The sequence below is a fragment of the Anomaloglossus baeobatrachus genome, chromosome 5, assembly GCF_048569485.1.
Source record: "Anomaloglossus baeobatrachus isolate aAnoBae1 chromosome 5, aAnoBae1.hap1, whole genome shotgun sequence".
In the NCBI taxonomy this organism is placed as follows: domain Eukaryota; kingdom Metazoa; phylum Chordata; class Amphibia; order Anura; family Aromobatidae; genus Anomaloglossus; species Anomaloglossus baeobatrachus.
The window spans coordinates 307,350,238-307,364,578 of NC_134357.1; the positions used below are offsets into that span (position 1 = coordinate 307,350,238).

A 14,341-nucleotide genomic window follows, 5' to 3' on the forward strand; every position below is an offset into this window, starting at 1 on the left:
GTGCACTGCCGGCCGGCCGCGGTTTTAACTTTAGTCCCCGGCTTTTGCGGCCTAGTATGGGATTCTCCCGCCCCCAGGCCTGCCAGTCAGGGAAAAGGGCGGGACGGTCGGTCTGACGCCGACAGTGAGGGCTGGAGTACACTGAGCTGTCCTCCGCCCCCCTCACTACTCACGCTGGGGCACCAGATTCCCGCACTTTTTGTGACTACGCCCACGCCTCCCTCCTCCTCAGAGAATGCCGTCAGCCATGTTTTCAGCAACTTCTGGCTGCAGCTGAGGGAGACCCGGGGCAGGGAATCTGGTGGCCACAAGCCACATCCGCAGCCCCTGGGGGGATCTGCCGGACAGGAGACGGAGTATCGTCAGGGACATGGCCCTGCATCTACAGGTACTCTGTGTCCCCGTTGGGACGGTGCATGAAGCACATTGGCCTCAGACGCAGCTGCGACTGCGGTGTGGATTTTTTGTCTGGGACTACCGCGCCGACCGTGCCTGTTTGCCGGCCGCGGTTTTTACTTTAGTCCCCGGCTTTTGCGGCCTAGTGTGTTAAACTCCCGCCCCTGAGCCTGCCAGTCAGGGAGAAGGGCGGGACGGTCGGTATGATGCCGACAGTGAGGGCTGGAGCGCACCTCGCTGTCCTCCGCCCCCCCCTCACTGATCACTATAGGCCACCAGATTCCCGCACTTTTGTGACTACAGGGACAGAGCCCTGCATCATAAGGTACTCTGTGTCCCCTGAGGGACGGTGCATGCAGCATCTGTGTTACAAACGCCGCAGCGGTTGCTGACTGGTTGGTGAGACTGGGACTACCGCGCCGACCGCGCCATGTTTGCCGGCCGCGTTTTTAAATTTAGTCCCTGGCTCTTACGGCCTAGTGCCATATACTCCTGTTCTCGGGCCTGCCAGTCAGGGGTAACGACGGGACGGCCGACTGGACGTCGGCAGGGAGGGCTGGAGCATACGTTGGTATCCTCCTTCCCCCTCACTGAGCACTGGGGGGCACCAGTTTTTTTCAGGTGCTGTCCCCCCCTTGGTGCCGCAGTGTATATATATATGTTTATTTATATGGTATATGATCTCACTGTTCGGCAGCATTATTTGCTTTTGGCTGTATACCCTCACTGATTACTCTGCGGACGACATGCTGTTGTCTGCTCTTAAAGAGTAAGGGTGCCAAGGCACTGGCTTATTTGACACCCGGTACCTCTTGTGCGGCTATATTACAGGCACTGCACAGATGACAGCGACAGAGTTTGCATGATGGAATCAGCAAATCTCTGAATAGCTTTCACATAACAGGACTAAGTCTATGGACAGAGGGTCTGCTAAGATACTGGAAGCCTTGCAGTCCAGACCGATAACACAGGGACAGGGAGCTGTGAGTTCATTGCTCCCGGGTCCCCTCTGGGTCGGTACAACATCCTGGGGTAACACCCAGATCCCACGGTGAGAACTCCATCACGGACCGCGGCCTATGATAGGCTAAGCGGGCCCGCTGGGAACCTTCCCCGACTTCATCAGGAGTGCGTGTTTCGATCACTCTAACTCCAGAGGGGCCGTCCAGTAGCACAGAACTTGACGGACAAGCGCTTACTAAGCGCCTTATTGACACGCGTTACCCTTTTCCCCCCTGACGTGCTTAAGGGTTGGGCTCAGTGTCACAGGGTGGATCCTCCAGTCTCTAGGCTGGCGGCTAGATCCGTAGTATTAGGGGCAGATGTCCATCTCTCGCGAATGCCACTGACAGGCAAATAAAGCTTATGATGAAATCCATCTATGAAGCCATAGTCGCATCTTTTGCTCCAGCCTTCGCAGCCGTGAGGGCACTCCAAGCTATCTCAGCTTCTCTGGCTGAGATTATTGCGGTTGCACATACCTCTGCCACGCAGGTTGTGTCCTTCACTTCTCAGGCGTAGGTTTTTTTCGTTCTACGCCATGAACGCCGTTCCTGGACTCTGCGAGCCGTACAGCGGTAGCATACACCAATTCAGTGGCAGTCTGCAGGGCCATGTGGCTACGTGAATGGAAGGCAGGCTCTGCTTCCAAGAAGTTCTTAACCGGTTTGCCATTTTCTGGCGACCGTTTGTTTGGCGAGCAATTGGATGAAGTTACTAGACAGTCTCGTCCTTGCCCCAGTCCAAGACCGATGGGTGAGAGACATTCTGTCTCACGGTTACAGGATACAGCTCTGCTCTCGTCCTCCGACTCGTTTCTTCAGAACATCTCCGCCCCCCGAGTGAGCCGATGCACTTTTTCAGGCGGTGAACACTCTGAAGCCTCGATGTCACAAGGAGACTTCCTAGCATCAATTGACATCAAGGATGCTTATCTCCATGTGCCGATCGCACCCGAGCTTCAACGCTTTCTGCGTTTCGCCATCAGGGATGAACACCTTCAGTTCGTGGCACTGCCATTCGGCCTGGCGACAGCCCCACGGGCCTTCACCAAGGTCATGGCAGCAGTGGTGGCGGTCCTACAGGGCCACTCGGTGATCACTTACCTAGACGATCCTCTAGTCAAGACACCCTCCTGGGTGGCATGTCAACACAACCTGACCTTTTTCTCTGGAGACTCTCCAGGGGTTCGGGTGGATCATCAAAATTCCAAGGTCAAATCTGACACCGACCCAATCACTGACTTATCTCGCGATGGAGTTTTATACTCTCTCAGCGATAGTGAAGCTTCCGCTGCATAGTCAGCGTTCACTACAGACAGGGGTGCAATCTCTCCTTCGGGCCCAGTCACCCCTTGAGGCGCCTCATGCACTGTCCCAGGAAGATGGTGGCAGCAAGGGAGGCAGTTCCCTTGCGCAGTTTCGTCTGCATCCGATTCTATCGGACACCGCAAATGGGACAGGAGGTCGACGTCCCTAGACAAGAACGTCTCTCTTTCCCTTGCAGCAAAACCTCTGTTCAGTGGTGTCTTCTTTCCACTTCCTGGGCGAAGGAAAAATCATTCCGGCCCCCAGCCGGGGCTGGGGTCACGACGGACGCGAGTCTGTCAGGGTGGGGAGCGTTCTTCCTCCACCACTCGGCTCAGGGAACCTGGACTCCGACAGAGTCCTCCCCTCGGTTCAATGTTCTTGAGATAAGGGCAGTGGATCTAGCCCTAAAGGTGTTCCAGCGGTAGCTGGACGGCAGGCAGATCCGAATTCAGTCGGACAACGCCAAGGCAGTTGCGTACATCAACCACCAGGGCGGCACACGCAGTCGTCAAGCCTTCCGAGCAGTTCGGCGGATTCGGCTGTGGGCGGAAGCCACAGCCTCCAACATCTCCGCAGTTCACATCCCGGGCGTAGAAAACTGGGAAGCAGAATTTTCTCAGTCGCCAGGGCATGGACGCAGGGGAATGGTCTTCACCCGCACGTGTTTCTAGAGATCTGTTGCCGTTGGGGAACGCCGGACGTCGATCTAATGGCGTCTCAGCACTACAACAAAGTCCCGGCATTCATGGCTCGGTCCAAGGATCACAGAGCTCTGGCGGCAGACGCGCTAGTTCACGACTGGTCGCAGTTTCGACTGCCTTATGTATTTCCTCCTCTGGCACTACTGCCCAGAGTGTTACGCAAGATCAGGTCAGACTGTCGCCGCGCCATCCTCGTTGCTCCAGACTGGCCGAGGTGATCGTGGTACCCGGATCTGTGGCACCTCACGGTGGGTCAACCGTGGACTCTCCCAGGCCGACCAGACTTGCTGCCTTAAGGGCCATATTTCCTTCTGAATTCTACGGCTCTAATCCTCACTGTGTGGTGGCTCCTAGCATCATCAGGGATATCTCCAGATGTCATTGCCACCATGAGACAGGCCAGGAAACCAAGAGTATCTCAGCTGGCAGCGCTGTCATGCAAGGCCCCCTTCCTGGTGTTTCACCAGGATAGGGTGGTTCTACGTCCGGTCCCGGCCTTTCTCCCTAAGGTATCCCCGTTTCGTCTTACCCTCTTTGGGTCCGCATCCAGTTCACCAATGTGAAAAGGATTTGCATTTATTAGATCTGGAGAGAGCACTCCGGCTCTACATTTCTCGCACGACGCCCCTGCGCCGGTCTGATGCGCTCTTGTCCTTATCGCGGACCAGAGTAAGGGATTTCAGGTTTTCAAGTCAACCTTGGCTCGGTGAATCAAGGAACCGATTCTTGAAGCATACCGTTCTTTTGGGCTTCCGATTCCTGCAGGGCTGAAGGCCCATTCTACCAGAGCCGTCGGTGTCCTGGGCATTGCGACACCAGGCTACGGCTCGGCAGGTGTGTTTATCGAGGTATTCTTTTACCCACCCAGGGATTGCTTTTGGACATCCCAATTGTCTGGGTCTCCCAATGGAGCGACAAAGAAGGGAATTTTGTTTACTTACCGTAAATTCCTTTTCTTCTAGCTCCTATTGGGAGACCCAGCACCCGCCCCTATTCCCTTCGGGCTGTTGTTCTTTTGTGTACACATGTTGTTCATGTTGAATTGTTCTTTTGGTTCATGGTTTCAGTTCTCCGAACATCCTTCGGATTGAATTTACCTTAGGCTATGTGCGCACTAGACCGTTTTTCCCGCGGATTTACCCGCGGATTTGCCCCGGAAATTTCTTGAGAAATGTCTGCAATCTTTGTGCAGACATTTCCCATGAAATTCAATGAGAAAAAAAAATAGCTGTGCGCACTGTGCGGATTTTTCTCAAGAAAATTTCTTGAGAAAATTTTCTCGAGAAACTTTCTTGAGAAAATGTGCATGTCCATTAATTTCCGCAGGTACCGGGGGTATTCCGGGGGTATTCCGCAGGTAGCAATGATGTGCGGTATACCACCGGAATAGCCGCGATTTACCTGCGGTAATGCCCATCGCTGCCTGCGGTTTTGCAGGAAGCGATGTCATTATGCCAGGAAGAGGAGCAGAGGAAACACACGTCGCACTCCCTGGACGCCGCACAGAAGCACTTCCGTGCGACCTCCAGGTGTCTGTGCAGTCTGTGTCCTGCTCCGGCCTCGCGGCTGCCTGCATTGCAGGGTATCAGTGTCTGCTCGCAGTGTCAGCAGCCTGTCACACGGCAGCGCAGGCAGACATGGACATCCTGCAGTGCTGGGAGCCGCGGGGATGACGATCGCTGCTGTCAGGAGGTGAGATCATTACCTGCTGTGACGATCTCCTGCCTCCTGACGTCAGCGCTGTCACTGCTGTCTAGGGCCGACTCGCGAGCGGCCCGAGACTGTCACTAGCGGTGACGTCACGGGCTCTCGCAATAAGTCAGTGACAGCGCTGACGTCAGCAGTACAGGAGATGATCACAGAAGGTAATGATCTCATCTATGCTCCTGATGGCAGCGCTCGTCATCCCCTGCAGTGACCTGAGCTGACCTATTGATGTTAGCTCAGGTCACTGCATTGCTCTCCCAGCCAATGGGGAACATTCTGTTTTTCATTGACTGGGACAGCGACTATGGTATGGATCGCCGTGCCCCCCCCCCTTATTGGATTACGCCGGACGTGGAATTGATTGTGCTCTTTTCAATAAATTGGTTAAAGAGGGAATGTTTTGGGGAGTGTTTTTTCAAATAAAACTTTCTTCAGCGCTCTATTGGGAGACCCAGACGATTGGGGTATAGCTACTGCCCTCCGGAGGCCACACAAAGCACTACACTAAAAAGTGCAAGGCCCCTCCCCTTCTGGCTATACCCCCCCGTGGTATCACGGGTACTCCAGTTTTCAAGCTTTGTGCGAAGGAGGTCAGACATCCACGCATAGCTCCACAGATTTTAGTCAGCAGTAGCTGCTGACTATTTCGGATGGAAGAAAAGAGGGCCCATATAGGGCCCCCAGCATGCTCCCTTCTCACCCGTTGATGGTGTTGTAAGGTTGAGGTACCTATTGCTGGTACAGAGGCTGGAGCCCCACATGCTGTTTTCCTTCCACATCCCCTTGTAGGGCTCTGTGGAAGTGGGATCCTGCCGGCCTCAAAGCTCTGACGCCGGGCTCCATCCACAGACCCATAGAACCTGGTGGATGCCGAGCAGGAGTACCATCAGGGACATGGCCCTGCATCATACAGGTACTCTGTGTCCCCGGCAGGCACAGACACACTCCGGGCTGGCTGGGTGTTGTAGTGCGCCGGGGACCGTAACGCTAGAGCTAGTGTTCCTACAGTTTAACTGGGGGACTTTTTTCTGTGTGTGGGAACGCAGCGCCGACCCCCGCTGGACCGGCGGCGCTGCTGTGACTTTTAGTTCGCCGGGGACACGCCGACCGCGCTTTTACGGCGGTGGCGTTTATAAATCTAGTCCCCGGCTTTTGCGGCCTAGGACGCCGGCAGCTCCGATTCGTTCCCGCCCCCACCCTGTCAATCAGGGTAGGGGAGAGACGCTGTTTCACGGCAGCGACGAGGGCTGGAGCCTGATTTACATGCTCCAGCCCTCTCACTAGGCACAGAGGGAAGCAGGCTTCCCGCTCTTAGCCAGGAACGCCCAGGGCCCGCCCCCCCTCCTCTCTCAGGACGCCGGCAGCCATTACATGCATGTCTGGCTGGAGGAAGGACGCAAGGCTCTGGGAGACCTGGACTAGGGGGCTTTGGAGATCACACACCCGCTCTTAAGCGGGCGGTAAGCGGCTTTTCAGCTGGCCCCTCTAGTGCCTCAGTGTGTATTAGTGTACTGTGTCACTGGACATATATATATTTCCTTATTGCTTGCACTGTGAGGTCGCTTCCTGGCTGTATACCCAGATCGCTCTGAGGAGGCAGCAACATGTCATCCGCAAAACGCAAGGCTGCCAAGGCTAGGGCTGTGTACACTGCGTGTGCTGCATGTGGGGCTGCTCTACCAGCAGGCTCCAAGGACCCCCATTGTGTGCAATGCTCAGATCCGGTGCTGCTTCGCCAGCCGGAGTCAGGAGAGATAGTGACCCAGGCTGAGACGCCTGTAAGTCCTGCCCCGGTGTCAGGGACAGACTTTGCAGTTTTTGCGGATAATATGTCTGTGACTATGGCAAAAATCCTTGAAACTTTGCAATCCATGCCTGGGGCTCAGTCTATGGACACGGCGAGGTCTCTGTCCTCTAATCCCCCTCAGTTGGATTTAATCCAGACTGCAAGGGGGTCCCCGGCTTCACAGGCTGAGTATTATGACTCAGATGATAGCCCCAGCCACCCTAAGCGAGCTCGCTGGGAAAGACCCTCAACGTCATCACACTGCTCAGGGTCTCAGCGCAATCAGTCGCCCTGTGATGCGTCTGATGAGAGTGATCAGGAGTCTTATCCTGGAACCCCTCTCAATCTGGATACCCCGGATGGGGACGCCATGGTAAACGATCTTATCTCAGCCATCAATAGACTGTTAGATATTTCTCCCCCAGCCCCTTCAGCAGAGGAGGCAGCTGCAGAGCAGGAGAAGTTTCGTTTCCTCTATCCCAAGCGTAAATTAAGTGCTTTCTTGGATCACTCTGACTTCAGAGAGTCAATCCAGAAACACGACGCTCATCCAGAAAGGCGTTTCTCTAAACGTTCTAAGGATACACGTTTTCCTTTTCCCCCTGATGTGGTCAAGCGCTGGACCCAGTGTCCAAAAGTTGACCCCCCGATTTCCAAACTTGCAGCTAGATCCATAGTTGCAGTGGAGGATGGCGCTTCACTTAAGGATGCCAATGACAGACAGATGGACCTTTGGTTAAAATCTGTCTATGAAGCTATCGGCGCGTCGTTTGCTCCAGCATTCGCAGCCGTATGGGCACTCCAAGCTATTTCAGCTGGTTTAGCAAAAGTGGATGCTATCTTACATCCAGCGGTGCCGCAAGTGGCGTCCCTTACCTCGCAGATGTTCGCGTCTTACGCTATCAATGCGGTCCTAGAATCTACCAGCCGCACCTCAATGGCGTCCGCCAATTCGGTAGTTTTGCGCAGAGCCTTGTGGTTAAAGGACTGGAAAGCAGATGCTGGTTCCAAAAAATGTTTAACCAGCCTGCCTTTATCTAGAGATAGACTGTTTGGCGAACCATTGGCTGACATCATTAAACAGTCCAAGGGTAAAGACTCTTCTTTACCCCAGCCCAGAACAAGCAAACCTCAGCAGAAAAAGTGGCAGCAGAGGTTTCAGTCCTTTCGAGGTTCGGGCAAGACACAATTCTCCTCGTCCAAAGGGACTCAGAGGACGCAAAGAAGCTCAGATTCCTGGCGGGCTCACGCGCGCCCCAAGAAAGCAAATGGAGGAACCGCTTCCAAAGCGGCCACCTCATGACTTCCAGCTCCCCCCCTCCGCATCTCCGGTCGGGGGCAGGCTCTCCCGCTTTTCCGTCATTTGGATGTCACAGGTCAAAGACCGGTGGGTGACAGACATTTTGTCGCGCGGGTACAGAATCGAGTTCAGTTCTCGTCCTCCAGCTCGGTTCTTCAGAACCTCCCCACATCCAGACCGAGCAGATGCCCTGCTGCAGGCGGTGGACTCCCTAAGAGCGGAAGGAGTAGTGGTTCCTGTACCGCCTCAGGAACAAGGGCGAGGGTTTTACTCCAATCTCTTTGTGGTTCCAAAAAAGGACGGCTCGTTCCGTCCTGTTCTGGATCTAAAGCTGCTCAACAAACATGTGCACGCCAGGCGGTTCCGGATGGAAACCCTCCGCTCTGTCGTGGCCTCAATGTCTCAAGGAGACTTCCTTGCCTCAATAGACATCAAAGATGCTTATCTCCACGTGCCAATTGCTACAGAACATCAACGTTTTCTACGTTTTGTGATAGGAAACGAACATCTTCAGTTCGTAGCTCTGCCATTCGGTCTGGCGACAGCCCCACGGGTTTTCACCAAGGTCATGGCGGCAGTGGTAGCAGTCTTGCACTCTCAGGGACACTCGGTGATCCCTTACCTAGACGATCTACTTGTCAAGGCACCCTCTCAAGAGGCATGCCAACTCAGTCTACATGCTACACTGGAGACTCTACAGACGTTTGGATGGATCATCAACTTTCCAAAGTCGAATCTGTCTCCGACACAGTCACTAACGTATCTTGGCATGGAGTTCCATACTCGAGCAGCGAGAGTGAAGCTTCCGCTGAACAAGCAGCGGTCACTACAGACAGGGGTGCAATCCCTCCTTCAGGGCCAGTCGCACCCCTTACGGCGCCTCATGCACTTCCTCGGGAAGATGGTGGCAGCCATGGAAGCAGTTCCCTTTGCGCAGTTTCATCTGCGCCCACTTCAATGGGACATTCTCCGCCAATGGGACGGGAAGTCAACGTCCCTGGACAGGAAAGTCTCTCTTTCCCAGACGGCCAAGGACTCTCTACAATGGTGGCTCCTTCCCACCTCATTGTCTCAGGGAAGATCCTTCCTGCCCCCATCCTGGGCAGTGGTCACGACAGATGCGAGTCTGTCAGGGTGGGGAGCAGTGTTTCTCCACCACAGGGCTCAGGGGACGTGGACTCCGCAGGAGTCCACCCTTCAGATCAATGTTCTGGAAATCAGAGCAGTGTATCTTGCCCTACTAGCCTTCCAGCAGTGGCTGGAAGGAAGGCAGATCCGAATTCAGTCGGACAACTCCACAGCGGTGGCATACATCAACCACCAAGGGGGGACACGCAGTCGGCAAGCCTTCCAGGAAGTCCGGCGGATTCTGATGTGGGTGGAAGCCACGGCCTCCACCATATCCGCAGTTCACATCCCCGGCGTAGAAAACTGGGAAGCAGACTTCCTCAGTCGCCAGGGCATGGACGCAGGGGAATGGTCCCTTCACCCGGACGTGTTTCAGGAAATCTGTCGCCGATGGGGAGTGCCGGACGTCGACCTTATGGCGTCCCGGCACAACAACAAGGTCCCGGCATTCATGGCGAGGTCGCGCGATCAAAGAGCTCTGGCGGCAGACGCATTAGTTCAAGATTGGTCGCAGTTCCGGCTCCCATACGTCTTCCCACCTCTGGCACTCTTGCCCAGAGTGTTACGCAAGATCAGATCCGATTGCAGCCGCGTCATACTCGTCGCCCCAGACTGGCCGAGGAGATCGTGGTATCCGGATCTGTGGCATCTCACGGTCGGTCGACCGTGGTCACTGCCAGACCGACCAGACTTACTGTCCCAAGGGCCGTTTTTCCATCAGAATTCTGCGGCCCTGAACCTGACTGTGTGGCCATTGAGTCCTGGATCCTAGCGTCTGCAGGATTATCTCAAGGAGTCGTAGCCACAATGAGACAGGCTAGGAAGTCAACGTCTGCTAAGATCTACCACAGGACGTGGAAGATTTTCTTATCTTGGTGCTCTGCACAGAGAGTATCCCCTTGGCCATTTGCATTGCCCACCTTTCTTTCCTTCCTGCAATCGGGGTTGGAAAAGGGCTTGTCGCTCAGTTCCCTTAAAGGGCAAGTCTCGGCACTGTCTGTGTTTTTTCAGAAGCGTCTAGCACGTCTTCCTAAGGTGCGCACGTTCCTACAGGGGGTCTGTCATATTGTGCCCCCGTACAAGCGGCCGTTAGATCCATGGGATCTGAACAGAGTACTTGTTGCTCTGCAAAAGCCGCCCTTCGAGCCTCTAAAGGACGTTTCCTTTTCTCGACTGTCACAGAAAGTGGCGTTTCTTGTCGCGATCACATCGCTTCGGCGAGTGTCTGAGCTGGCAGCTTTGTCATCCAAGGCTCCTTTCCTGGTGTTCCACCAGGACAAGGTAGTGCTGCGCCCCATTCCGGAGTTTCTCCCTAAGGTCGTATCCTCGTTTCATCTTAATCAGGATATATCCTTGCCTTCCTTTTACCCTCATCCGGTTCACCGGTATGAAAAGGACTTACGTTTGCTAGATCTGGTGAGAGCACTCAGAATCTACATCTCCCGAACGGCGCCCATACGCCGTTCCGATGCACTTTTTGTCCTTGTCGCTGGTCCGCGCAAGGGATTGCAGGCTTCTAAAGCCACCCTGGCTCGATGGATCAAAGAACCAATTCTAGAGGCCTACCGCTCTGCGGGGCTTCCGGTTCCTTCAGGGCTAAAAGCCCACTCAACCAGAGCCGTGGGTGCGTCCTGGGCATTACGTCACCAGGCTTCGGCTCAACAGGTGTGCCAGGCAGCAACCTGGTCCAGTCTGCACACTTTCACCAAGCATTATCAGGTGCATACCTATGCTTCGGCGGATGCCAGCTTAGGTAGAAGAGTCCTGCAGGCGGCAGTGACATCCCCGTAGGGGAGGGCTGTTTTTTGCAGCTCTAACATGAGGTATTTCTTTACCCACCCAGGGACAGCTTTTGGACGTCCCAATCGTCTGGGTCTCCCAATAGAGCGCTGAAGAAGAAGGGAATTTTGTTACTTACCGTAAATTCCTTTTCTTCTAGCTCTTATTGGGAGACCCAGCACCCGCCCTGTTGTCCTTCGGGATTTTTTTGTTGTTTGCGGGTACACATGTTGTTCATGTTGAACGGTTTTTTCAGTTCTCCGATGTTTCTCGGAGTTAATTTGTTTAAACCAGTTATTGGCTTCCTCCTTCTTGCTTTGGCACTAAAACTGGAGTACCCGTGATACCACGGGGGGGTATAGCCAGAAGGGGAGGGGCCTTGCACTTTTTAGTGTAGTGCTTTGTGTGGCCTCCGGAGGGCAGTAGCTATACCCCAATCGTCTGGGTCTCCCAATAAGAGCTAGAAGAAAAGGAATTTACGGTAAGTAACAAAATTCCCTTCTTTTTTGTTGTCCATTTTTTAATTATTACTGACTGGGTTGGTGATGTCGGGTATCTGATAGACGCCTGACCTCACCAACCCCAGGGCTTGATGCCAGGTGACATTACACATCTGGCATCAACCCCATATATTACCCCGTTTGCCAACGCACCAGGGCGCGGGATGAGCTGGGGCAAAGCGCCAGGATTGGCACGTCTAATGGATGCGCCACTTCTGGGGCGGCTGCGGCCTGCTATTTTTAGGCTGGGGAGTGTCCAATAACAGTGGACCTCCCTAGTCTGAGAATATCAGACCCCAGCTGTCCGCTTTACCTTGGCTGGTGATCCAATATGGGGGGGACCCCACGTTTTTTGTTTTAAATTATTTATATAATTTAAAATAACAGCGTGGGGTGCCCATTGTTTTGGATTATCAGCCAAGGTGAAGCTGCCAGCGGTGGTCTGCAGGCTGCAGCCGTCTGCTTTACCCTAGCTGGCTACAAAAAATGGGGGGACCTCACGTCATTTTTTTTTAATTATTTATTTATTTTATGGCTAAATACAAGGCTAAGCACCCTTTAGGCTACTTTCACACATCCGGCTTGAGCTCTGCGGCTCAATCCGGCTGTGCAAGCTATGCAACGGATGCGGTGAAAACACCGCATCCTTTGCATAGGTTTTTCCTTTGCGGCCAGTCCGGTTTTTGCCGCTTGCGGCATGCTACTGAGCATGCGCAGTGGCAAAAACCGCATGCGGCGGCCGGATACGGTTATTGCCGCATCGCGCCGCATCCGGCCGCCATAGGCATGTATTGAAAAATGTGCCGCATCGGCCGAATGCGGCGCGATGCGTTTTTTTTTTGCCGCACGAAAAAACGTGCCAGGCAACGTTCCATCCGGCCGCCGCATCGGCTACATCTGCCGCATGCGGCAAAAAACGGACGGAACGCAAGGCCATGCGGCACAATGCGGCACTAATTAAAGTCTATGCAGGAAAATCGCAACCGGCAGCAAAAAAAACCGGTTGCGATTTTCATGCAAAGTGCCGGATTGTGCCGCATAGCAAAAACCGGAGGTGTGAAAGTAGCCTAAGTGCCACATGAAAGTCACTAAAGGGTGCCAGCTTAGAAAATGCAGGGAGGTGGAACATTATATAGGTTTTTCTCATCTATCTATCTATCCCTCTATCTATCTATCTATCTATCTATCTATCTATCTATCTATTTATCCCTCTATCTATCTATCTATCTATCTATCTATCCATCTATCCCTCTATCTATCTATTCATCTATCTATCCCTCTATCTATCTATTCATCTATCTATCCCTCTATCTATCTATCTATTCATCTATCCATCTTTCCCTCTATCCATTATCTGTCTATCGATTATCTTTATTATTTATTGCAGGGACAAACCTGCGGTAAATCCGCGGTAAATCCGCGGCAAATTCGCGGCAAATCCGCGGCAAAAACGCATGCGGATTTGGTGCGGATTTTTTCCGCAGGTCCGGAAATCTTTCACTGGCAGAAGTTTCTCAAGAAATTTTCTTGAGAAACTTCACATTTCTAGTGCGCACATAGCCTTAGACCAATTTATAAGTTTCCTCCTTCCTGCTTTTGCACCAAAACTGAGGAGCCCGTGATGCACGGGAGGGTGTATAGCAGAGGGGAGGGGTTACACTTTTTAAAGTGTAATACTTTGTGTGGCCTCTGGAGGCAGAAGCTATACACCCAATTGTCTGGGTCTCCCAATAGGAGCTAGAAGAAAAGGAATTTACGGTAAGTAAACAAAATTCCCTTCTTCTCCCCTAGAATAATACTTTAGATTGGCATTGAAGGCCCCACTCCCTCTCACGCAAAAAAAAACCTTTTAGGTTTGAGGGCCACATTTGCAGATCGAACCAACACTGCTGCTATATTACCTAAAATCATCTTCTCAGACATTTTACTACATATTTAGAAGATGTGCCATAAGCATGTAATAGGTGCTGGTTCCATTTATAGGGCTTCCTCCTATAGAGACGGTAGAGGTACCCTTCTCATGGGTGCGGGCTTAGCAAGGAAGAGATCATACACTGTAGCATATGCCAGACTCTGAAGCAGGAGAGGGTATCCTTTCTGCCATAAAATACAATGAATATAGTAGCACTTTTCCACCTCATCTGCTCCTTTGTACGCTATAGGAGTCAAGACTGATAAAATATGGCTGGTCCGGAAATGACCACACAGCACCCCATTGAGAATTAACTGTGCCTATGGTGCTTTGCACTGACCTTCTCTATGCTTTGCACTGATCTTCTTCTCTATGACATGGAAAATACATGTGATCAGACATTATGTAGATGCTTGATAACCACACCGAAGGATATCGCTGGTTGAATGTGGCTGTGCACCGTTGCTTTAGACTAACATCGTCAACATTGATGGGTTTGGCAGTTTAATGTGTACGGACAGATGATTAGCAGGAGAGTTAAGGACCCTGCATGTCCGAGTTCGTATTGACAAATCCTTTTGCTATTAAAGAGATAAGCAGTTGCTAGAGATGTCTAGCAGCAGCTCCCTCATAGAGGATATGGTGAGCGCTTGGTGCGTGGGAGAGTCGGGTGAGATAGTAGCTGTCAGCCAAACTATGGTTTGGCAGGCAGTAAGTATGGGGTGCTTAAGAGTAGGTAAATGGTTATCATGGCTGCATCATAACATGAGTAATTGGATTTAAAGACATTGAATGAGATTTATTAATCTAAATGGACATGAAT

The 14,341-nt window shown here is 52.8% G+C and overlaps 1 protein-coding gene across 2 annotated transcripts in view; it reads left to right on the forward strand.

Annotated features, from left to right (window-relative positions):
* Positions 1-14,341, forward strand: part of USP36 (ubiquitin specific peptidase 36) — a 164,509-nt gene that overhangs the window by 38,380 nt on the left and 111,788 nt on the right. The gene's annotated exons all lie outside the window — the stretch shown is intronic.